General features: G+C 38.3%; 9 non-coding genes across 9 annotated transcripts; all 9 read left to right on the top strand.

Moving 5' to 3' along the window:
- Positions 1–1,172: 1,172 nt before the first annotated feature.
- Positions 1,173–1,254, top strand: TRNAS-CGA (transfer RNA serine (anticodon CGA)). Its single transcript has one exon. It is a non-coding gene; the product is annotated as a tRNA-Ser (tRNA).
- Positions 1,255–3,948: 2,694 nt separating this feature from the next.
- TRNAS-CGA (transfer RNA serine (anticodon CGA)) lies at positions 3,949–4,030 on the top strand. Its single transcript has one exon. It is a non-coding gene; the product is annotated as a tRNA-Ser (tRNA).
- A 2,694-nt stretch (positions 4,031–6,724) lies between these two features.
- Positions 6,725–6,806, top strand: TRNAS-CGA (transfer RNA serine (anticodon CGA)). The gene has a single exon. It is a non-coding gene; the product is annotated as a tRNA-Ser (tRNA).
- A 5,126-nt stretch (positions 6,807–11,932) lies between these two features.
- TRNAS-CGA (transfer RNA serine (anticodon CGA)) lies at positions 11,933–12,014 on the top strand. The gene has a single exon. It is a non-coding gene; the product is annotated as a tRNA-Ser (tRNA).
- Positions 12,015–15,924: 3,910 nt separating this feature from the next.
- Positions 15,925–16,006, top strand: TRNAS-CGA (transfer RNA serine (anticodon CGA)). Its single transcript has one exon. It is a non-coding gene; the product is annotated as a tRNA-Ser (tRNA).
- Positions 16,007–17,485: 1,479 nt separating this feature from the next.
- On the top strand, positions 17,486–17,567 carry TRNAS-CGA (transfer RNA serine (anticodon CGA)). Its single transcript has one exon. It is a non-coding gene; the product is annotated as a tRNA-Ser (tRNA).
- Positions 17,568–19,045: 1,478 nt separating this feature from the next.
- TRNAS-CGA (transfer RNA serine (anticodon CGA)) lies at positions 19,046–19,127 on the top strand. Its single transcript has one exon. It is a non-coding gene; the product is annotated as a tRNA-Ser (tRNA).
- A 1,479-nt stretch (positions 19,128–20,606) lies between these two features.
- Positions 20,607–20,688, top strand: TRNAS-CGA (transfer RNA serine (anticodon CGA)). Its single transcript has one exon. It is a non-coding gene; the product is annotated as a tRNA-Ser (tRNA).
- Positions 20,689–22,167: 1,479 nt separating this feature from the next.
- TRNAS-CGA (transfer RNA serine (anticodon CGA)) lies at positions 22,168–22,249 on the top strand. Its single transcript has one exon. It is a non-coding gene; the product is annotated as a tRNA-Ser (tRNA).
- The last annotated feature ends 1,094 nt before the right edge of the window (positions 22,250–23,343 follow it).

The raw sequence follows: 23,343 nt of genomic DNA, 5'->3' as shown, positions 1-23,343 counted from the left end.
CTGTATATAGTCCCTTAAATGGACTCTGTCACCAGTTTATCAATTCCCAATTTCCTAACTAGCCTAATAGGCGCTATGATGCTGATAACTACAGTGTGATTTGTTGTTTTTTGTTTTAAAAACGTTTATTTGCAAAGTTATGAGCATTTATTTATATATACTAATGTAGCTCTAATAGCCAAATAGGAGATGACTCCTTTTTACTCTGGGCAGCTAATGTTTTCTGTATGACGCTGTCCAATCAGCATACAACTTCTCCCCCTTCCCTGTCCAGCAACACAGTGTGATCATATAGTACACTGCGTCCATTCCCGACTGTGTTTTCAACAGGTGATATCTTCGGTTCTGTCACAGCTAGAACTGTGATTTTGGTGTCTTATGAAAGAGTAGAATCCAGTCTTTCAAATGCCACCAAATCTGCTTTTTTAGGTGGCCCACAGCCCGAGATATGGCTGTTTGAATTGATCCCCCTTCCCTGTAGCTTGAGTTTCACAATGTGTGTGAAGCAGCTTCATGCTGATAGGACAGCATCAGATGCTGAGAGTCAGCTCCACCTCAGGAGAATTGCTGCTGTTACCTCCCAGATGTCTAATAAAGGCTAAATTACATATTTAGAAAATGCTCATAACTTTGCAAATAATAAACATTTTTTTTACTACAAATCACCCTGTAGTTATCAGCAGCAAAGCACCTATTAGACTAGTTAGGAGTTAGGGACCTGATAAACTGGTAACAGAGTCCCTTTAAGAGCTCTTCAAAAGTTTTTCCCACAATGGATGTTAAGCTTACTGGTCTATAATTACTTTGTATTGAACTTACTACTTATAGAAAACTCAATGACATTCATGGGGTCTCTGTCACCAATGAAAAACCCGATAGATTTTTAATCGCCTATAAAGAATTTGATTCATCATATACTTTCGTTATGTAAACTTAAATAATAAACAAGTGAATAAACTAAAGCAACTGACAGCAAGGCACTGCTGAGAATTGAACTCAGGATCTCCTGTTTACTAGACAGGCACTTTAACCAACTAAGCCACAGCACCAAAGCACTTTTCTTCTCACGGTGTCCTACCACACAGCTCAGTTCAGAGCAAAAGACTGATCTCAAATTTTAGGCTAGCCCCTTAGGTGTAGTTGCCAGAAGTCTTAACAGTCGGGGTACATAAGTTGTGATGGCCGAGTGGTTAAGGCGTTGGATTCGAAATCCAATGGGGTCTCCCTGCACAGGTTCAAGTCCTGTTCACAACGTTCTATTTTAAGAAGAGAACTTCCAGAAACATATTAAAGTTTGTCACCTATAGAAAGAGTTATTTTAATTCCATCCTCTTTGTCACTGATTAATTACATTAATAATAGTGGTTCCAGCTGTGCCCCTGGCTTACAACTCTGAAAAGCGAGCAATATTTAGAGTATAAATCACTATAACTACAGCATCCCATTTGTCCAGACTTTTATTTTTCTCTTGATAAATACAAATCAGGTTGGTTGGACAACTTCTGCCCTTAGTAAATCTCTGCTTGCTGTCAATTATAATACTATTTTCTGTCAAATACTCCTGTATATAGTCCCTTAAATGGACTCTGTCACCAGTTTATCAATTCCCAATTTCCTAACTAGCCTAATAGGCGCTATGATGCTGATAACTACAGTGTGATTTGTTGTTTTTTGTTTTAAAAACGTTTATTTGCAAAGTTATGAGCATTTATTTATATATACTAATGTAGCTCTAATAGCCAAATAGGAGATGACTCCTTTTTACTCTGGGCAGCTAATGTTTTCTGTATGACGCTGTCCAATCAGCATACAACTTCTCCCCCTTCCCTGTCCAGCAACACAGTGTGATCATATAGTACACTGCGTCCATTCCCGACTGTGTTTTCAACAGGTGATATCTTCGGTTCTGTCACAGCTAGAACTGTGATTTTGGTGTCTTATGAAAGAGTAGAATCCAGTCTTTCAAATGCCACCAAATCTGCTTTTTTAGGTGGCCCACAGCCCGAGATATGGCTGTTTGAATTGATCCCCCTTCCCTGTAGCTTGAGTTTCACAATGTGTGTGAAGCAGCTTCATGCTGATAGGACAGCATCAGATGCTGAGAGTCAGCTCCACCTCAGGAAAATTGCTGCTGTTACCTCCCAGATGTCTAATAAAGGCTAAATTACATATTTAGAAAATGCTCATAACTTTGCAAATAATAAACATTTTTTTACTACAAATCACCCTGTAGTTATCAGCAGCAAAACACCTATTAGACTAGTTAGGAGTTAGGGACCTGATAAACTGGTAACAGAGTCCCTTTAAGAGCTCTTCAAAAGTTTTTCCCACAATGGATGTTAAGCTTACTGGTCTATAATTACTTTGTATTGAACTTACTACTTATAGAATACTCAATGACATTCATGGGGTCTCTGTCACCAATGAAAAACCCAATAGATTTTTAATCGCCTATAAAGAATTTGATTCATCATATACTTTAGTTATGTAAACTTAAATAATAAACAAGTGAATAAACTAAAGCAACTGATAGCAAGGCACTGCTGAGAATTGAACTCAGGATCTCCTGTTTACTAGACAGGCACTTTAACCAACTAAGCCACAGCACCAAAGCACTTTTCTTCTCACGGTGTCCTACCGCACAGCTCAGTTCAGAGCATTTGTCCAGACTTTTATTTTTCTCTTGATAAATACAAATCAGGTTGGTTGGACAACTTCTGCCCTTAGTAAATCTCTGCTTGCTGTCAATTATAATACTATTTTCTGTCAAATACTCCTGTATATAGTCCCTTAAATGGACTCTGTCACCAGTTTATCAATTCCCAATTTCCTAACTAGCCTAATAGGCGCTATGATGCTGATAACTACAGTGTGATTTGTTGTTTTTTGTTTTAAAAACGTTTATTTGCAAAGTTATGAGCATTTATTTATATATACTAATGTAGCTCTAATAGCCAAATAGGAGATGACTCCTTTTTACTCTGGGCAGCTAATGTTTTCTGTATGACGCTGTCCAATCAGCATACAACTTCTCCCCCTTCCCTGTCCAGCAACACAGTGTGATCATATAGTACACTGCGTCCATTCCCGACTGTGTTTTCAACAGGTGATATCTTCGGTTCTGTCACAGCTAGAACTGTGATTTTGGTGTCTTATGAAAGAGTAGAATCCAGTCTTTCAAATGCCACCAAATCTGCTTTTTTAGGTGGCCCACAGCCCGAGATATGGCTGTTTGAATTGATCCCCCTTCCCTGTAGCTTGAGTTTCACAATGTGTGTGAAGCAGCTTCATGCTGATAGGACAGCATCAGATGCTGAGAGTCAGCTCCACCTCAGGAGAATTGCTGCTGTTACCTCCCAGATGTCTAATAAAGGCTAAATTACATATTTAGAAAATGCTCATAACTTTGCAAATAATAAACATTTTTTTTACTACAAATCACCCTGTAGTTATCAGCAGCAAAGCACCTATTAGACTAGTTAGGAGTTAGGGACCTGATAAACTGGTAACAGAGTCCCTTTAAGAGCTCTTCAAAAGTTTTTCCCACAATGGATGTTAAGCTTACTGGTCTATAATTACTTTGTATTGAACTTACTACTTATAGAAAACTCAATGACATTCATGGGGTCTCTGTCACCAATGAAAAACCCGATAGATTTTTAATCGCCTATAAAGAATTTGATTCATCATATACTTTCGTTATGTAAACTTAAATAATAAACAAGTGAATAAACTAAAGCAACTGACAGCAAGGCACTGCTGAGAATTGAACTCAGGATCTCCTGTTTACTAGACAGGCACTTTAACCAACTAAGCCACAGCACCAAAGCACTTTTCTTCTCACGGTGTCCTACCACACAGCTCAGTTCAGAGCAAAAGACTGATCTCAAATTTTAGGCTAGCCCCTTAGGTGTAGTTGCCAGAAGTCTTAACAGTCGGGGTACATAAGTTGTGATGGCCGAGTGGTTAAGGCGTTGGATTCGAAATCCAATGGGGTCTCCCTGCACAGGTTCAAGTCCTGTTCACAACGTTCTATTTTAAGAAGAGAACTTCCAGAAACATATTAAAGTTTGTCACCTATAGAAAGAGTTATTTTAATTCCATCCTCTTTGTCACTGATTAATTACATTAATAATAGTGGTTCCAGCTGTGCCCCTGGCTTACAACTCTGAAAAGCGAGCAATATTTAGAGTATAAATCACTATAACTACAGCATCCCATTTGTCCAGACTTTTATTTTTCTCTTGATAAATACAAATCAGGTTGGTTGGACAACTTCTGCCCTTAGTAAATCTCTGCTTGCTGTCAATTATAATACTATTTTCTGTCAAATACTCCTGTATATAGTCCCTTAAATGGACTCTGTCACCAGTTTATCAATTCCCAATTTCCTAACTAGCCTAATAGGCGCTATGATGCTGATAACTACAGTGTGATTTGTTGTTTTTTGTTTTAAAAACGTTTATTTGCAAAGTTATGAGCATTTATTTATATATACTAATGTAGCTCTAATAGCCAAATAGGAGATGACTCCTTTTTACTCTGGGCAGCTAATGTTTTCTGTATGACGCTGTCCAATCAGCATACAACTTCTCCCCCTTCCCTGTCCAGCAACACAGTGTGATCATATAGTACACTGCGTCCATTCCCGACTGTGTTTTCAACAGGTGATATCTTCGGTTCTGTCACAGCTAGAACTGTGATTTTGGTGTCTTATGAAAGAGTAGAATCCAGTCTTTCAAATGCCACCAAATCTGCTTTTTTAGGTGGCCCACAGCCCGAGATATGGCTGTTTGAATTGATCCCCCTTCCCTGTAGCTTGAGTTTCACAATGTGTGTGAAGCAGCTTCATGCTGATAGGACAGCATCAGATGCTGAGAGTCAGCTCCACCTCAGGAAAATTGCTGCTGTTACCTCCCAGATGTCTAATAAAGGCTAAATTACATATTTAGAAAATGCTCATAACTTTGCAAATAATAAACATTTTTTTACTACAAATCACCCTGTAGTTATCAGCAGCAAAACACCTATTAGACTAGTTAGGAGTTAGGGACCTGATAAACTGGTAACAGAGTCCCTTTAAGAGCTCTTCAAAAGTTTTTCCCACAATGGATGTTAAGCTTACTGGTCTATAATTACTTTGTATTGAACTTACTACTTATAGAATACTCAATGACATTCATGGGGTCTCTGTCACCAATGAAAAACCCAATAGATTTTTAATCGCCTATAAAGAATTTGATTCATCATATACTTTAGTTATGTAAACTTAAATAATAAACAAGTGAATAAACTAAAGCAACTGATAGCAAGGCACTGCTGAGAATTGAACTCAGGATCTCCTGTTTACTAGACAGGCACTTTAACCAACTAAGCCACAGCACCAAAGCACTTTTCTTCTCACGGTGTCCTACCGCACAGCTCAGTTCAGAGCATTTGTCCAGACTTTTATTTTTCTCTTGATAAATACAAATCAGGTTGGTTGGACAACTTCTGCCCTTAGTAAATCTCTGCTTGCTGTCAATTATAATACTATTTTCTGTCAAATACTCCTGTATATAGTCCCTTAAATGGACTCTGTCACCAGTTTATCAATTCCCAATTTCCTAACTAGCCTAATAGGCGCTATGATGCTGATAACTACAGTGTGATTTGTTGTTTTTTGTTTTAAAAACGTTTATTTGCAAAGTTATGAGCATTTATTTATATATACTAATGTAGCTCTAATAGCCAAATAGGAGATGACTCCTTTTTACTCTGGGCAGCTAATGTTTTCTGTATGACGCTGTCCAATCAGCATACAACTTCTCCCCCTTCCCTGTCCAGCAACACAGTGTGATCATATAGTACACTGCGTCCATTCCCGACTGTGTTTTCAACAGGTGATATCTTCGGTTCTGTCACAGCTAGAACTGTGATTTTGGTGTCTTATGAAAGAGCAGAATCCAGTCTTTCAAATGCCACCAAATCTGCTTTTTTAGGTGGCCCACAGCCCGAGATATGGCTGTTTGAATTGATCCCCCTTCCCTGTAGCTTGAGTTTCACAATGTGTGTGAAGCAGCTTCATGCTGATAGGACAGCATCAGATGCTGAGAGTCAGCTCCACCTCAGGAGAATTGCTGCTGTTACCTCCCAGATGTCTAATAAAGGCTAAATTACATATTTAGAAAATGCTCATAACTTTGCAAATAATAAACATTTTTTTTACTACAAATCACCCTGTAGTTATCAGCAGCAAAGCACCTATTAGACTAGTTAGGAGTTAGGGACCTGATAAACTGGTAACAGAGTCCCTTTAAGAGCTCTTCAAAAGTTTTTCCCACAATGGATGTTAAGCTTACTGGTCTATAATTACTTTGTATTGAACTTACTACTTATAGAAAACTCAATGACATTCATGGGGTCTCTGTCACCAATGAAAAACCCGATAGATTTTTAATCGCCTATAAAGAATTTGATTCATCATATACTTTCGTTATGTAAACTTAAATAATAAACAAGTGAATAAACTAAAGCAACTGACAGCAAGGCACTGCTGAGAATTGAACTCAGGATCTCCTGTTTACTAGACAGGCACTTTAACCAACTAAGCCACAGCACCAAAGCACTTTTCTTCTCACGGTGTCCTACCACACAGCTCAGTTCAGAGCAAAAGACTGATCTCAAATTTTAGGCTAGCCCCTTAGGTGTAGTTGCCAGAAGTCTTAACAGTCAGGGTACATAAGTTGTGATGGCCGAGTGGTTAAGGCGTTGGATTCGAAATCCAATGGGGTCTCCCTGCACAGGTTCAAGTCCTGTTCACAACGTTCTATTTTAAGAAGAGAACTTCCAGAAACATATTAAAGTTTGTCACCTATAGAAAGAGTTATTTTAATTCCATCCTCTTTGTCACTGATTAATTACATTAATAATAGTGGTTCCAGCTGTGCCCCTGGCTTACAACTCTGAAAAGCGAGCAATATTTAGAGTATAAATCACTATAACTACAGCATCCCATTTGTCCAGACTTTTATTTTTCTCTTGATAAATACAAATCAGGTTGGTTGGACAACTTCTGCCCTTAGTAAATCTCTGCTTGCTGTCAATTATAATACTATTTTCTGTCAAATACTCCTGTATATAGTCCCTTAAATGGACTCTGTCACCAGTTTATCAATTCCCAATTTCCTAACTAGCCTAATAGGCGCTATGATGCTGATAACTACAGTGTGATTTGTTGTTTTTTGTTTTAAAAACGTTTATTTGCAAAGTTATGAGCATTTATTTATATATACTAATGTAGCTCTAATAGCCAAATAGGAGATGACTCCTTTTTACTCTGGGCAGCTAATGTTTTCTGTATGACGCTGTCCAATCAGCATACAACTTCTCCCCCTTCCCTGTCCAGCAACACAGTGTGATCATATAGTACACTGCGTCCATTCCCGACTGTGTTTTCAACAGGTGATATCTTCGGTTCTGTCACAGCTAGAACTGTGATTTTGGTGTCTTATGAAAGAGTAGAATCCAGTCTTTCAAATGCCACCAAATCTGCTTTTTTAGGTGGCCCACAGCCCGAGATATGGCTGTTTGAATTGATCCCCCTTCCCTGTAGCTTGAGTTTCACAATGTGTGTGAAGCAGCTTCATGCTGATAGGACAGCATCAGATGCTAAGAGTCAGCTCCACCTCAGGAAAATTGCTGCTGTTACCTCCCAGATGTCTAATAAAGGCTAAATTACATATTTAGAAAATGCTCATAACTTTGCAAATAATAAACATTTTTTTACTACAAATCACCCTGTAGTTATCAGCAGCAAAACACCTATTAGACTAGTTAGGAGTTAGGGACCTGATAAACTGGTAACAGAGTCCCTTTAAGAGCTCTTCAAAAGTTTTTCCCACAATGGATGTTAAGCTTACTGGTCTATAATTACTTTGTATTGAACTTACTACTTATAGAATACTCAATGACATTCATGGGGTCTCTGTCACCAATGAAAAACCCGATAGATTTTTAATCGCCTATAAAGAATTTGATTCATCATATACTTTAGTTATGTAAACTTAAATAATAAACAAGTGAATAAACTAAAGCAACTGATAGCAAGGCACTGCTGAGAATTGAACTCAGGATCTCCTGTTTACTAGACAGGCACTTTAACCAACTAAGCCACAGCACCAAAGCACTTTTCTTCTCACGGTGTCCTACCGCACAGCTCAGTTCAGAGCATTTGTCCAGACTTTTATTTTTCTCTTGATAAATACAAATCAGGTTGGTTGGACAACTTCTGCCCTTAGTAAATCTCTGCTTGCTGTCAATTATAATACTATTTTCTGTCAAATACTCCTGTATATAGTCCCTTAAATGGACTCTGTCACCAGTTTATCAATTCCCAATTTCCTAACTAGCCTAATAGGCGCTATGATGCTGATAACTACAGTGTGATTTGTTGTTTTTTGTTTTAAAAACGTTTATTTGCAAAGTTATGAGCATTTATTTATATATACTAATGTAGCTCTAATAGCCAAATAGGAGATGACTCCTTTTTACTCTGGGCAGCTAATGTTTTCTGTATGACGCTGTCCAATCAGCATACAACTTCTCCCCCTTCCCTGTCCAGCAACACAGTGTGATCATATAGTACACTGCGTCCATTCCCGACTGTGTTTTCAACAGGTGATATCTTCGGTTCTGTCACAGCTAGAACTGTGATTTTGGTGTCTTATGAAAGAGCAGAATCCAGTCTTTCAAATGCCACCAAATCTGCTTTTTTAGGTGGCCCACAGCCCGAGATATGGCTGTTTGAATTGATCCCCCTTCCCTGTAGCTTGAGTTTCACAATGTGTGTGAAGCAGCTTCATGCTGATAGGACAGCATCAGATGCTGAGAGTCAGCTCCACCTCAGGAGAATTGCTGCTGTTACCTCCCAGATGTCTAATAAAGGCTAAATTACATATTTAGAAAATGCTCATAACTTTGCAAATAATAAACATTTTTTTTACTACAAATCACCCTGTAGTTATCAGCAGCAAAGCACCTATTAGACTAGTTAGGAGTTAGGGACCTGATAAACTGGTAACAGAGTCCCTTTAAGAGCTCTTCAAAAGTTTTTCCCACAATGGATGTTAAGCTTACTGGTCTATAATTACTTTGTATTGAACTTACTACTTATAGAATACTCAATGACATTCATGGGGTCTCTGTCACCAATGAAAAACCCAATAGATTTTTAATCGCCTATAAAGAATTTGATTCATCATATACTTTAGTTATGTAAACTTAAATAATAAACAAGTGAATAAACTAAAGCAACTGATAGCAAGGCACTGCTGAGAATTGAACTCAGGATCTCCTGTTTACTAGACAGGCACTTTAACCAACTAAGCCACAGCACCAAAGCACTTTTCTTCTCACGGTGTCCTACCGCACAGCTCAGTTCAGAGCATTTGTCCAGACTTTTATTTTTCTCTTGATAAATACAAATCAGGTTGGTTGGACAACTTCTGCCCTTAGTAAATCTCTGCTTGCTGTCAATTATAATACTATTTTCTGTCAAATACTCCTGTATATAGTCCCTTAAATGGACTCTGTCACCAGTTTATCAATTCCCAATTTCCTAACTAGCCTAATAGGCGCTATGATGCTGATAACTACAGTGTGATTTGTTGTTTTTTGTTTTAAAAACGTTTATTTGCAAAGTTATGAGCATTTATTTATATATACTAATGTAGCTCTAATAGCCAAATAGGAGATGACTCCTTTTTACTCTGGGCAGCTAATGTTTTCTGTATGACGCTGTCCAATCAGCATACAACTTCTCCCCCTTCCCTGTCCAGCAACACAGTGTGATCATATAGTACACTGCGTCCATTCCCGACTGTGTTTTCAACAGGTGATATCTTCGGTTCTGTCACAGCTAGAACTGTGATTTTGGTGTCTTATGAAAGAGCAGAATCCAGTCTTTCAAATGCCACCAAATCTGCTTTTTTAGGTGGCCCACAGCCCGAGATATGGCTGTTTGAATTGATCCCCCTTCCCTGTAGCTTGAGTTTCACAATGTGTGTGAAGCAGCTTCATGCTGATAGGACAGCATCAGATGCTGAGAGTCAGCTCCACCTCAGGAGAATTGCTGCTGTTACCTCCCAGATGTCTAATAAAGGCTAAATTACATATTTAGAAAATGCTCATAACTTTGCAAATAATAAACATTTTTTTTACTACAAATCACCCTGTAGTTATCAGCAGCAAAGCACCTATTAGACTAGTTAGGAGTTAGGGACCTGATAAACTGGTAACAGAGTCCCTTTAAGAGCTCTTCAAAAGTTTTTCCCACAATGGATGTTAAGCTTACTGGTCTATAATTACTTTGTATTGAACTTACTACTTATAGAATACTCAATGACATTCATGGGGTCTCTGTCACCAATGAAAAACCCAATAGATTTTTAATCGCCTATAAAGAATTTGATTCATCATATACTTTAGTTATGTAAACTTAAATAATAAACAAGTGAATAAACTAAAGCAACTGATAGCAAGGCACTGCTGAGAATTGAACTCAGGATCTCCTGTTTACTAGACAGGCACTTTAACCAACTAAGCCACAGCACCAAAGCACTTTTCTTCTCACGGTGTCCTACCGCACAGCTCAGTTCAGAGCATTTGTCCAGACTTTTATTTTTCTCTTGATAAATACAAATCAGGTTGGTTGGACAACTTCTGCCCTTAGTAAATCTCTGCTTGCTGTCAATTATAATACTATTTTCTGTCAAATACTCCTGTATATAGTCCCTTAAATGGACTCTGTCACCAGTTTATCAATTCCCAATTTCCTAACTAGCCTAATAGGCGCTATGATGCTGATAACTACAGTGTGATTTGTTGTTTTTTGTTTTAAAAACGTTTATTTGCAAAGTTATGAGCATTTATTTATATATACTAATGTAGCTCTAATAGCCAAATAGGAGATGACTCCTTTTTACTCTGGGCAGCTAATGTTTTCTGTATGACGCTGTCCAATCAGCATACAACTTCTCCCCCTTCCCTGTCCAGCAACACAGTGTGATCATATAGTACACTGCGTCCATTCCCGACTGTGTTTTCAACAGGTGATATCTTCGGTTCTGTCACAGCTAGAACTGTGATTTTGGTGTCTTATGAAAGAGTAGAATCCAGTCTTTCAAATGCCACCAAATCTGCTTTTTTAGGTGGCCCACAGCCCGAGATATGGCTGTTTGAATTGATCCCCCTTCCCTGTAGCTTGAGTTTCACAATGTGTGTGAAGCAGCTTCATGCTGATAGGACAGCATCAGATGCTGAGAGTCAGCTCCACCTCAGGAGAATTGCTGCTGTTACCTCCCAGATGTCTAATAAAGGCTAAATTACATATTTAGAAAATGCTCATAACTTTGCAAATAATAAACATTTTTTTTACTACAAATCACCCTGTAGTTATCAGCAGCAAAGCACCTATTAGACTAGTTAGGAGTTAGGGACCTGATAAACTGGTAACAGAGTCCCTTTAAGAGCTCTTCAAAAGTTTTTCCCACAATGGATGTTAAGCTTACTGGTCTATAATTACTTTGTATTGAACTTACTACTTATAGAAAACTCAATGACATTCATGGGGTCTCTGTCACCAATGAAAAACCCGATAGATTTTTAATCGCCTATAAAGAATTTGATTCATCATATACTTTCGTTATGTAAACTTAAATAATAAACAAGTGAATAAACTAAAGCAACTGACAGCAAGGCACTGCTGAGAATTGAACTCAGGATCTCCTGTTTACTAGACAGGCACTTTAACCAACTAAGCCACAGCACCAAAGCACTTTTCTTCTCACGGTGTCCTACCACACAGCTCAGTTCAGAGCAAAAGACTGATCTCAAATTTTAGGCTAGCCCCTTAGGTGTAGTTGCCAGAAGTCTTAACAGTCAGGGTACATAAGTTGTGATGGCCGAGTGGTTAAGGCGTTGGATTCGAAATCCAATGGGGTCTCCCTGCACAGGTTCAAGTCCTGTTCACAACGTTCTATTTTAAGAAGAGAACTTCCAGAAACATATTAAAGTTTGTCACCGATAGAAAGAGTTATTTTAATTCCATCCTCTTTGTCACTGATTAATTACATTAATAATAGTGGTTCCAGCTGTGCCCCTGGCTTACAACTCTGAAAAGCGAGCAATATTTAGAGTATAAATCACTATAACTACAGCATCCCATTTGTCCAGACTTTTATTTTTCTCTTGATAAATACAAATCAGGTTGGTTGGACAACTTCTGCCCTTAGTAAATCTCTGCTTGCTGTCAATTATAATACTATTTTCTGTCAAATACTCCTGTATATAGTCCCTTAAATGGACTCTGTCACCAGTTTATCAATTCCCAATTTCCTAACTAGCCTAATAGGCGCTATGATGCTGATAACTACAGTGTGATTTGTTGTTTTTTGTTTTAAAAACGTTTATTTGCAAAGTTATGAGCATTTATTTATATATACTAATGTAGCTCTAATAGCCAAATAGGAGATGACTCCTTTTTACTCTGGGCAGCTAATGTTTTCTGTATGACGCTGTCCAATCAGCATACAACTTCTCCCCCTTCCCTGTCCAGCAACACAGTGTGATCATATAGTACACTGCGTCCATTCCCGACTGTGTTTTCAACAGGTGATATCTTCGGTTCTGTCACAGCTAGAACTGTGATTTTGGTGTCTTATGAAAGAGTAGAATCCAGTCTTTCAAATGCCACCAAATCTGCTTTTTTAGGTGGCCCACAGCCCGAGATATGGCTGTTTGAATTGATCCCCCTTCCCTGTAGCTTGAGTTTCACAATGTGTGTGAAGCAGCTTCATGCTGATAGGACAGCATCAGATGCTAAGAGTCAGCTCCACCTCAGGAAAATTGCTGCTGTTACCTCCCAGATGTCTAATAAAGGCTAAATTACATATTTAGAAAATGCTCATAACTTTGCAAATAATAAACATTTTTTTTACTACAAATCACCCTGTAGTTATCAGCAGCAAAGCACCTATTAGACTAGTTAGGAGTTAGGGACCTGATAAACTGGTAACAGAGTCCCTTTAAGAGCTCTTCAAAAGTTTTTCCCACAATGGATGTTAAGCTTACTGGTCTATAATTACTTTGTATTGAACTTACTACTTATAGAATACTCAATGACATTCATGGGGTCTCTGTCACCAATGAAAAACCCGATAGATTTTTAATCGCCTATAAAGAATTTGATTCATCATATACTTTAGTTATGTAAACTTAAATAATAAACAAGTGAATAAACTAAAGCAACTGATAGCAAGGCACTGCTGAGAATTGAACTCAGGATCTCCTGTTTACTAGACAGGCACTTTAACCAACTAAGCCACAGCACCAAAGCACTTTTCTTCTCACGGTGTCCTACCGCACAGCTCAGTTCAGAGCATTTGTCCAGACTTTTATTTTTCTCTTGATAAATACAAATCAGGTTGGTTGGACAACTTCTGCCCTTAGTAAATCTCTGCTTGCTGTCAATTATAATACTATTTTCTGTCAAATACTCCTGTATATAGTCCCTTAAATGGACTCTGTCACCAGTTTATCAATTCCCAATTTCCTAACTAGCCTAATAGGCGCTATGATGCTGATAACTACAGTGTGATTTGTTGTTTTTTGTTTTAAAAACGTTTATTTGCAAAGTTATGAGCATTTATTTATATATACTAATGTAGCTCTAATAGCCAAATAGGAGATGACTCCTTTTTACTCTGGGCAGCTAATGTTTTCTGTATGACGCTGTCCAATCAGCATACAACTTCTCCCCCTTCCCTGTCCAGCAACACAGTGTGATCATATAGTACACTGCGTCCATTCCCGACTGTGTTTTCAACAGGTGATATCTTCGGTTCTGTCACAGCTAGAACTGTGATTTTGGTGTCTTATGAAAGAGTAGAATCCAGTCTTTCAAATGCCACCAAATCTGCTTTTTTAGGTGGCCCACAGCCCGAGATATGGCTGTTTGAATTGATCCCCCTTCCCTGTAGCTTGAGTTTCACAATGTGTGTGAAGCAGCTTCATGCTGATAGGACAGCATCAGATGCTAAGAGTCAGCTCCACCTCAGGAAAATTGCTGCTGTTACCTCCCAGATGTCTAATAAAGGCTAAATTACATATTTAGAAAATGCTCATAACTTTGCAAATAATAAACATTTTTTTACTACAAATCACCCTGTAGTTATCAGCAGCAAAACACCTATTAGACTAGTTAGGAGTTAGGGACCTGATAAACTGGTAACAGAGTCCCTTTAAGAGCTCTTCAAAAGTTTTTCCCACAATGGATGTTAAGCTTACTGGTCTATAATTACTTTGTATTGAACTTACTACTTATAGAATACTCAATGACATTCATGGGGTCTCTGTCACCAATGAAAAACCCGATAGATTTTTAATCGCCTATAAAGAATTTGATTCATCATATACTTTAGTTATGTAAACTTAAATAATAAACAAGTGAATAAACTAAAGCAACTGATAGCAAGGCACTGCTGAGAATTGAACTCAGGATCTCCTGTTTACTAGACAGGCACTTTAACCAACTAAGCCACAGCACCAAAGCACTTTTCTTCTCACGGTGTCCTACCGCACAGCTCAGTTCAGAGCATTTGTCCAGACTTTTATTTTTCTCTTGATAAATACAAATCAGGTTGGTTGGACAACTTCTGCCCTTAGTAAATCTCTGCTTGCTGTCAATTATAATACTATTTTCTGTCAAATACTCCTGTATATAGTCCCTTAAATGGACTCTGTCACCAGTTTATCAATTCCCAATTTCCTAACTAGCCTAATAGGCGCTATGATGCTGATAACTACAGTGTGATTTGTTGTTTTTTGTTTTAAAAACGTTTATTTGCAAAGTTATGAGCATTTATTTATATATACTAATGTAGCTCTAATAGCCAAATAGGAGATGACTCCTTTTTACTCTGGGCAGCTAATGTTTTCTGTATGACGCTGTCCAATCAGCATACAACTTCTCCCCCTTCCCTGTCCAGCAACACAGTGTGATCATATAGTACACTGCGTCCATTCCCGACTGTGTTTTCAACAGGTGATATCTTCGGTTCTGTCACAGCTAGAACTGTGATTTTGGTGTCTTATGAAAGAGCAGAATCCAGTCTTTCAAATGCCACCAAATCTGCTTTTTTAGGTGGCCCACAGCCCGAGATATGGCTGTTTGAATTGATCCCCCTTCCCTGTAGCTTGAGTTTCACAATGTGTGTGAAGCAGCTTCATGCTGATAGGACAGCATCAGATGCTGAGAGTCAGCTCCACCTCAGGAGAATTGCTGCTGTTACCTCCCAGATGTCTAATAAAGGCTAAATTACATATTTAGAAAATGCTCATAACTTTGCAAATAATAAACATTTTTTTTACTACAAATCACCCTGTAGTTATCAGCAGCAAAGCACCTATTAGACTAGTTAGGAGTTAGGGACCTGATAAACTGGTAACAGAGTCCCTTTAAGAGCTCTTCAAAAGTTTTTCCCACAATGGATGTTAAGCTTACTGGTCTATAATTACTTTGTATTGAACTTACTACTTATAGAAAACTCAATGACATTCATGGGGTCTCTGTCACCAATGAAAAACCCGATAGATTTTTAATCGCCTATAAAGAATTTGATTCATCATATACTTTCGTTATGTAAACTTAAATAATAAACAAGTGAATAAACTAAAGCAACTGACAGCAAGGCACTGCTGAGAATTGAACTCAGGATCTCCTGTTTACTAGACAGGCACTTTAACCAACTAAGCCACAGCACCAAAGCACTTTTCTTCTCACGGTGTCCTACCACACAGCTCAGTTCAGAGCAAAAGACTGATCTCAAATTTTAGGCTAGCCCCTTAGGTGTAGTTGCCAGAAGTCTTAACAGTCAGGGTACATAAGTTGTGATGGCCGAGTGGTTAAGGCGTTGGATTCGAAATCCAATGGGGTCTCCCTGCACAGGTTCAAGTCCTGTTCACAACGTTCTATTTTAAGAAGAGAACTTCCAGAAACATATTAAAGTTTGTCACCTATAGAAAGAGTTATTTTAATTCCATCCTCTTTGTCACTGATTAATTACATTAATAATAGTGGTTCCAGCTGTGCCCCTGGCTTACAACTCTGAAAAGCGAGCAATATTTAGAGTATAAATCACTATAACTACAGCATCCCATTTGTCCAGACTTTTATTTTTCTCTTGATAAATACAAATCAGGTTGGTTGGACAACTTCTGCCCTTAGTAAATCTCTGCTTGCTGTCAATTATAATACTATTTTCTGTCAAATACTCCTGTATATAGTCCCTTAAATGGACTCTGTCACCAGTTTATCAATTCCCAATTTCCTAACTAGCCTAATAGGCGCTATGATGCTGATAACTACAGTGTGATTTGTTGTTTTTTGTTTTAAAAACGTTTATTTGCAAAGTTATGAGCATTTATTTATATATACTAATGTAGCTCTAATAGCCAAATAGGAGATGACTCCTTTTTACTCTGGGCAGCTAATGTTTTCTGTATGACGCTGTCCAATCAGCATACAACTTCTCCCCCTTCCCTGTCCAGCAACACAGTGTGATCATATAGTACACTGCGTCCATTCCCGACTGTGTTTTCAACAGGTGATATCTTCGGTTCTGTCACAGCTAGAACTGTGATTTTGGTGTCTTATGAAAGAGTAGAATCCAGTCTTTCAAATGCCACCAAATCTGCTTTTTTAGGTGGCCCACAGCCCGAGATATGGCTGTTTGAATTGATCCCCCTTCCCTGTAGCTTGAGTTTCACAATGTGTGTGAAGCAGCTTCATGCTGATAGGACAGCATCAGATGCTGAGAGTCAGCTCCACCTCAGGAGAATTGCTGCTGTTACCTCCCAGATGTCTAATAAAGGCTAAATTACATATTTAGAAAATGCTCATAACTTTGCAAATAATAAACATTTTTTTTACTACAAATCACCCTGTAGTTATCAGCAGCAAAGCACCTATTAGACTAGTTAGGAGTTAGGGACCTGATAAACTGGTAACAGAGTCCCTTTAAGAGCTCTTCAAAAGTTTTTCCCACAATGGATGTTAAGCTTACTGGTCTATAATTACTTTGTATTGAACTTACTACTTATAGAAAACTCAATGACATTCATGGGGTCTCTGTCACCAATGAAAAACCCGATAGATTTTTAATCGCCTATAAAGAATTTGATTCATCATATACTTTCGTTATGTAAACTTAAATAATAAACAAGTGAATAAACTAAAGCAACTGACAGCAAGGCACTGCTGAGAATTGAACTCAGGATCTCCTGTTTACTAGACAGGCACTTTAACCAACTAAGCCACAGCACCAAAGCACTTTTCTTCTCACGGTGTCCTACCACACAGCTCAGTTCAGAGCAAAAGACTGATCTCAAATTTTAGGCTAGCCCCTTAGGTGTAGTTGCCAGAAGTCTTAACAGTCAGGGTACATAAGTTGTGATGGCCGAGTGGTTAAGGCGTTGGATTCGAAATCCAATGGGGTCTCCCTGCACAGGTTCAAGTCCTGTTCACAACGTTCTATTTTAAGAAGAGAACTTCCAGAAACATATTAAAGTTTGTCACCTATAGAAAGAGTTATTTTAATTCCATCCTCTTTGTCACTGATTAATTACATTAATAATAGTGGTTCCAGCTGTGCCCCTGGCTTACAACTCTGAAAAGCGAGCAATATTTAGAGTATAAATCACTATAACTACAGCATCCCATTTGTCCAGACTTTTATTTTTCTCTTGATAAATACAAATCAGGTTGGTTGGACAACTTCTGCCCTTAGTAAATCTCTGCTTGCTGTCAATTATAATACTATTTTCTGTCAAATACTCCTGTATATAGTCCCTTAAATGGACTCTGTCACCAGTTTATCAATTCCCAATTTCCTAACTAGCCTAATAGGCGCTATGATGCTGATAACTACAGTGTGATTTGTTGTTTTTTGTTTTAAAAACGTTTATTTGCAAAGTTATGAGCATTTATTTATATATACTAATGTAGCTCTAATAGCCAAATAGGAGATGACTCCTTTTTACTCTGGGCAGCTAATGTTTTCTGTATGACGCTGTCCAATCAGCATACAACTTCTCCCCCTTCCCTGTCCAGCAACACAGTGTGATCATATAGTACACTGCGTCCATTCCCGACTGTGTTTTCAACAGGTGATATCTTCGGTTCTGTCACAGCTAGAACTGTGATTTTGGTGTCTTATGAAAGAGTAGAATCCAGTCTTTCAAATGCCACCAAATCTGCTTTTTTAGGTGGCCCACAGCCCGAGATATGGCTGTTTGAATTGATCCCCCTTCCCTGTAGCTTGAGTTTCACAATGTGTGTGAAGCAGCTTCATGCTGATAGGACAGCATCAGATGCTAAGAGTCAGCTCCACCTCAGGAAAATTGCTGCTGTTACCTCCCAGATGTCTAATAAAGGCTAAATTACATATTTAGAAAATGCTCATAACTTTGCAAATAATAAACATTTTTTTACTACAAATCACCCTGTAGTTATCAGCAGCAAAACACCTATTAGACTAGTTAGGAGTTAGGGACCTGATAAACTGGTAACAGAGTCCCTTTAAGAGCTCTTCAAAAGTTTTTCCCACAATGGATGTTAAGCTTACTGGTCTATAATTACTTTGTATTGAACTTACTACTTATAGAATACTCAATGACATTCATGGGGTCTCTGTCACCAATGAAAAACCCGATAGATTTTTAATCGCCTATAAAGAATTTGATTCATCATATACTTTAGTTATGTAAACTTAAATAATAAACAAGTGAATAAACTAAAGCAACTGATAGCAAGGCACTGCTGAGAATTGAACTCAGGATCTCCTGTTTACTAGACAGGCACTTTAACCAACTAAGCCACAGCACCAAAGCACTTTTCTTCTCACGGTGTCCTACCACACAGCTCAGTTCAGAGCAAAAGACTGATCTCAAATTTTAGGCTAGCCCCTTAGGTGTAGTTGCCAGAAGTCTTAACAGTCAGGGTACATAAGTTGTGATGGCCGAGTGGTTAAGGCGTTGGATTCGAAATCCAATGGGGTCTCCCTGCACAGGTTCAAGTCCTGTTCACAACGTTCTATTTTAAGAAGAGAACTTCCAGAAACATATTAAAGTTTGTCACCTATAGAAAGAGTTATTTTAATTCCATCCTCTTTGTCACTGATTAATTACATTAATAATAGTGGTTCCAGCTGTGCCCCTGGCTTACAACTCTGAAAAGCGAGCAATATTTAGAGTATAAATCACTATAACTACAGCATCCCATTTGTCCAGACTTTTATTTTTCTCTTGATAAATACAAATCAGGTTGGTTGGACAACTTCTGCCCTTAGTAAATCTCTGCTTGCTGTCAATTATAATACTATTTTCTGTCAAATACTCCTGTATATAGTCCCTTAAATGGACTCTGTCACCAGTTTATCAATTCCCAATTTCCTAACTAGCCTAATAGGCGCTATGATGCTGATAACTACAGTGTGATTTGTTGTTTTTTGTTTTAAAAACGTTTATTTGCAAAGTTATGAGCATTTATTTATATATACTAATGTAGCTCTAATAGCCAAATAGGAGATGACTCCTTTTTACTCTGGGCAGCTAATGTTTTCTGTATGACGCTGTCCAATCAGCATACAACTTCTCCCCCTTCCCTGTCCAGCAACACAGTGTGATCATATAGTACACTGCGTCCATTCCCGACTGTGTTTTCAACAGGTGATATCTTCGGTTCTGTCACAGCTAGAACTGTGATTTTGGTGTCTTATGAAAGAGCAGAATCCAGTCTTTCAAATGCCACCAAATCTGCTTTTTTAGGTGGCCCACAGCCCGAGATATGGCTGTTTGAATTGATCCCCCTTCCCTGTAGCTTGAGTTTCACAATGTGTGTGAAGCAGCTTCATGCTGATAGGACAGCATCAGATGCTGAGAGTCAGCTCCACCTCAGGAGAATTGCTGCTGTTACCTCCCAGATGTCTAATAAAGGCTAAATTACATATTTAGAAAATGCTCATAACTTTGCAAATAATAAACATTTTTTTTACTACAAATCACCCTGTAGTTATCAGCAGCAAAGCACCTATTAGACTAGTTAGGAGTTAGGGACCTGATAAACTGGTAACAGAGTCCCTTTAAGAGCTCTTCAAAAGTTTTTCCCACAATGGATGTTAAGCTTACTGGTCTATAATTACTTTGTATTGAACTTACTACTTATAGAAAACTCAATGACATTCATGGGGTCTCTGTCACCAATGAAAAACCCGATAGATTTTTAATCGCCTATAAAGAATTTGATTCATCATATACTTTCGTTATGTAAACTTAAATAATAAACAAGTGAATAAACTAAAGCAACTGACAGCAAGGCACTGCTGAGAATTGAACTCAGGATCTCCTGTTTACTAGACAGGCACTTTAACCAACTAAGCCACAGCACCAAAGCACTTTTCTTCTCACGGTGTCCTACCACACAGCTCAGTTCAGAGCAAAAGACTGATCTCAAATTTTAGGCTAGCCCCTTAGGTGTAGTTGCCAGAAGTCTTAACAGTCAGGGTACATAAGTTGTGATGGCCGAGTGGTTAAGGCGTTGGATTCGAAATCCAATGGGGTCTCCCTGCACAGGTTCAAGTCCTGTTCACAACGTTCTATTTTAAGAAGAGAACTTCCAGAAACATATTAAAGTTTGTCACCTATAGAAAGAGTTATTTTAATTCCATCCTCTTTGTCACTGATTAATTACATTAATAATAGTGGTTCCAGCTGTGCCCCTGGCTTACAACTCTGAAAAGCGAGCAATATTTAGAGTATAAATCACTATAACTACAGCATCCCATTTGTCCAGACTTTTATTTTTCTCTTGATAAATACAAATCAGGTTGGTTGGACAACTTCTGCCCTTAGTAAATCTCTGCTTGCTGTCAATTATAATACTATTTTCTGTCAAATACTCCTGTATATAGTCCCTTAAATGGACTCTGTCACCAGTTTATCAATTCCCAATTTCCTAACTAGCCTAATAGGCGCTATGATGCTGATAACTACAGTGTGATTTGTTGTTTTTTGTTTTAAAAACGTTTATTTGCAAAGTTATGAGCATTTATTTATATATACTAATGTAGCTCTAATAGCCAAATAGGAGATGACTCCTTTTTACTCTGGGCAGCTAATGTTTTCTGTATGACGCTGTCCAATCAGCATACAACTTCTCCCCCTTCCCTGTCCAGCAACACAGTGTGATCATATAGTACACTGCGTCCATTCCCGACTGTGTTTTCAACAGGTGATATCTTCGGTTCTGTCACAGCTAGAACTGTGATTTTGGTGTCTTATGAAAGAGCAGAATCCAGTCTTTCAAATGCCACCAAATCTGCTTTTTTAGGTGGCCCACAGCCCGAGATATGGCTGTTTGAATTGATCCCCCTTCCCTGTAGCTTGAGTTTCACAATGTGTGTGAAGCAGCTTCATGCTGATAGGACAGCATCAGATGCTGAGAGTCAGCTCCACCTCAGGAGAATTGCTGCTGTTACCTCCCAGATGTCTAATAAAGGCTAAATTACATATTTAGAAAATGCTCATAACTTTGCAAATAATAAACATTTTTTTTACTACAAATCACCCTGTAGTTATCAGCAGCAAAGCACCTATTAGACTAGTTAGGAGTTAGGGACCTGATAAACTGGTAACAGAGTCCCTTTAAGAGCTCTTCAAAAGTTTTTCCCACAATGGATGTTAAGCTTACTGGTCTATAATTACTTTGTATTGAACTTACTACTTATAGAAAACTCAATGACATTCATGGGGTCTCTGTCACCAATGAAAAACCCGATAGATTTTTAATCGCCTATAAAGAATTTGATTCATCATATACTTTCGTTATGTAAACTTAAATAATAAACAAGTGAATAAACTAAAGCAACTGACAGCAAGGCACTGCTGAGAATTGAACTCAGGATCTCCTGTTTACTAGACAGGCACTTTAACCAACTAAGCCACAGCACCAAAGCACTTTTCTTCTCACGGTGTCCTACCACACAGCTCAGTTCAGAGCAAAAGACTGATCTCAAATTTTAGGCTAGCCCCTTAGGTGTAGTTGCCAGAAGTCTTAACAGTCAGGGTACATAAGTTGTGATGGCCGAGTGGTTAAGGCGTTGGATTCGAAATCCAATGGGGTCTCCCTGCACAGGTTCAAGTCCTGTTCACAACGTTCTATTTTAAGAAGAGAACTTCCAGAAACATATTAAAGTTTGTCACCTATAGAAAGAGTTATTTTAATTCCATCCTCTTTGTCACTGATTAATTACATTAATAATAGTGGTTCCAGCTGTGCCCCTGGCTTACAACTCTGAAAAGCGAGCAATATTTAGAGTATAAATCACTATAACTACAGCATCCCATTTGTCCAGACTTTTATTTTTCTCTTGATAAATACAAATCAGGTTGGTTGGACAACTTCTGCCCTTAGTAAATCTCTGCTTGCTGTCAATTATAATACTATTTTCTGTCAAATACTCCTGTATATAGTCCCTTAAATGGACTCTGTCACCAGTTTATCAATTCCCAATTTCCTAACTAGCCTAATAGGCGCTATGATGCTGATAACTACAGTGTGATTTGTTGTTTTTTGTTTTAAAAACGTTTATTTGCAAAGTTATGAGCATTTATTTATATATACTAATGTAGCTCTAATAGCCAAATAGGAGATGACTCCTTTTTACTCTGGGCAGCTAATGTTTTCTGTATGACGCTGTCCAATCAGCATACAACTTCTCCCCCTTCCCTGTCCAGCAACACAGTGTGATCATATAGTACACTGCGTCCATTCCCGACTGTGTTTTCAACAGGTGATATCTTCGGTTCTGTCACAGCTAGAACTGTGATTTTGGTGTCTTATGAAAGAGCAGAATCCAGTCTTTCAAATGCCACCAAATCTGCTTTTTTAGGTGGCCCACAGCCCGAGATATGGCTGTTTGAATTGATCCCCCTTCCCTGTAGCTTGAGTTTCACAATGTGTGTGAAGCAGCTTCATGCTGATAGGACAGCATCAGATGCTGAGAGTCAGCTCCACCTCAGGAGAATTGCTGCTGTTACCTCCCAGATGTCTAATAAAGGCTAAATTACATATTTAGAAAATGCTCATAACTTTGCAAATAATAAACATTTTTTTTACTACAAATCACCCTGTAGTTATCAGCAGCAAAGCACCTATTAGACTAGTTAGGAGTTAGGGACCTGATAAACTGGTAACAGAGTCCCTTTAAGAGCTCTTCAAAAGTTTTTCCCACAATGGATGTTAAGCTT

Source organism: Rhinoderma darwinii (genome assembly GCF_050947455.1).
Source record: "Rhinoderma darwinii isolate aRhiDar2 chromosome 3 unlocalized genomic scaffold, aRhiDar2.hap1 SUPER_3_unloc_13, whole genome shotgun sequence".
Taxonomy (NCBI): domain Eukaryota; kingdom Metazoa; phylum Chordata; class Amphibia; order Anura; family Rhinodermatidae; genus Rhinoderma; species Rhinoderma darwinii.
This window is presented reverse-complemented; position numbering and strand designations above follow the sequence as displayed.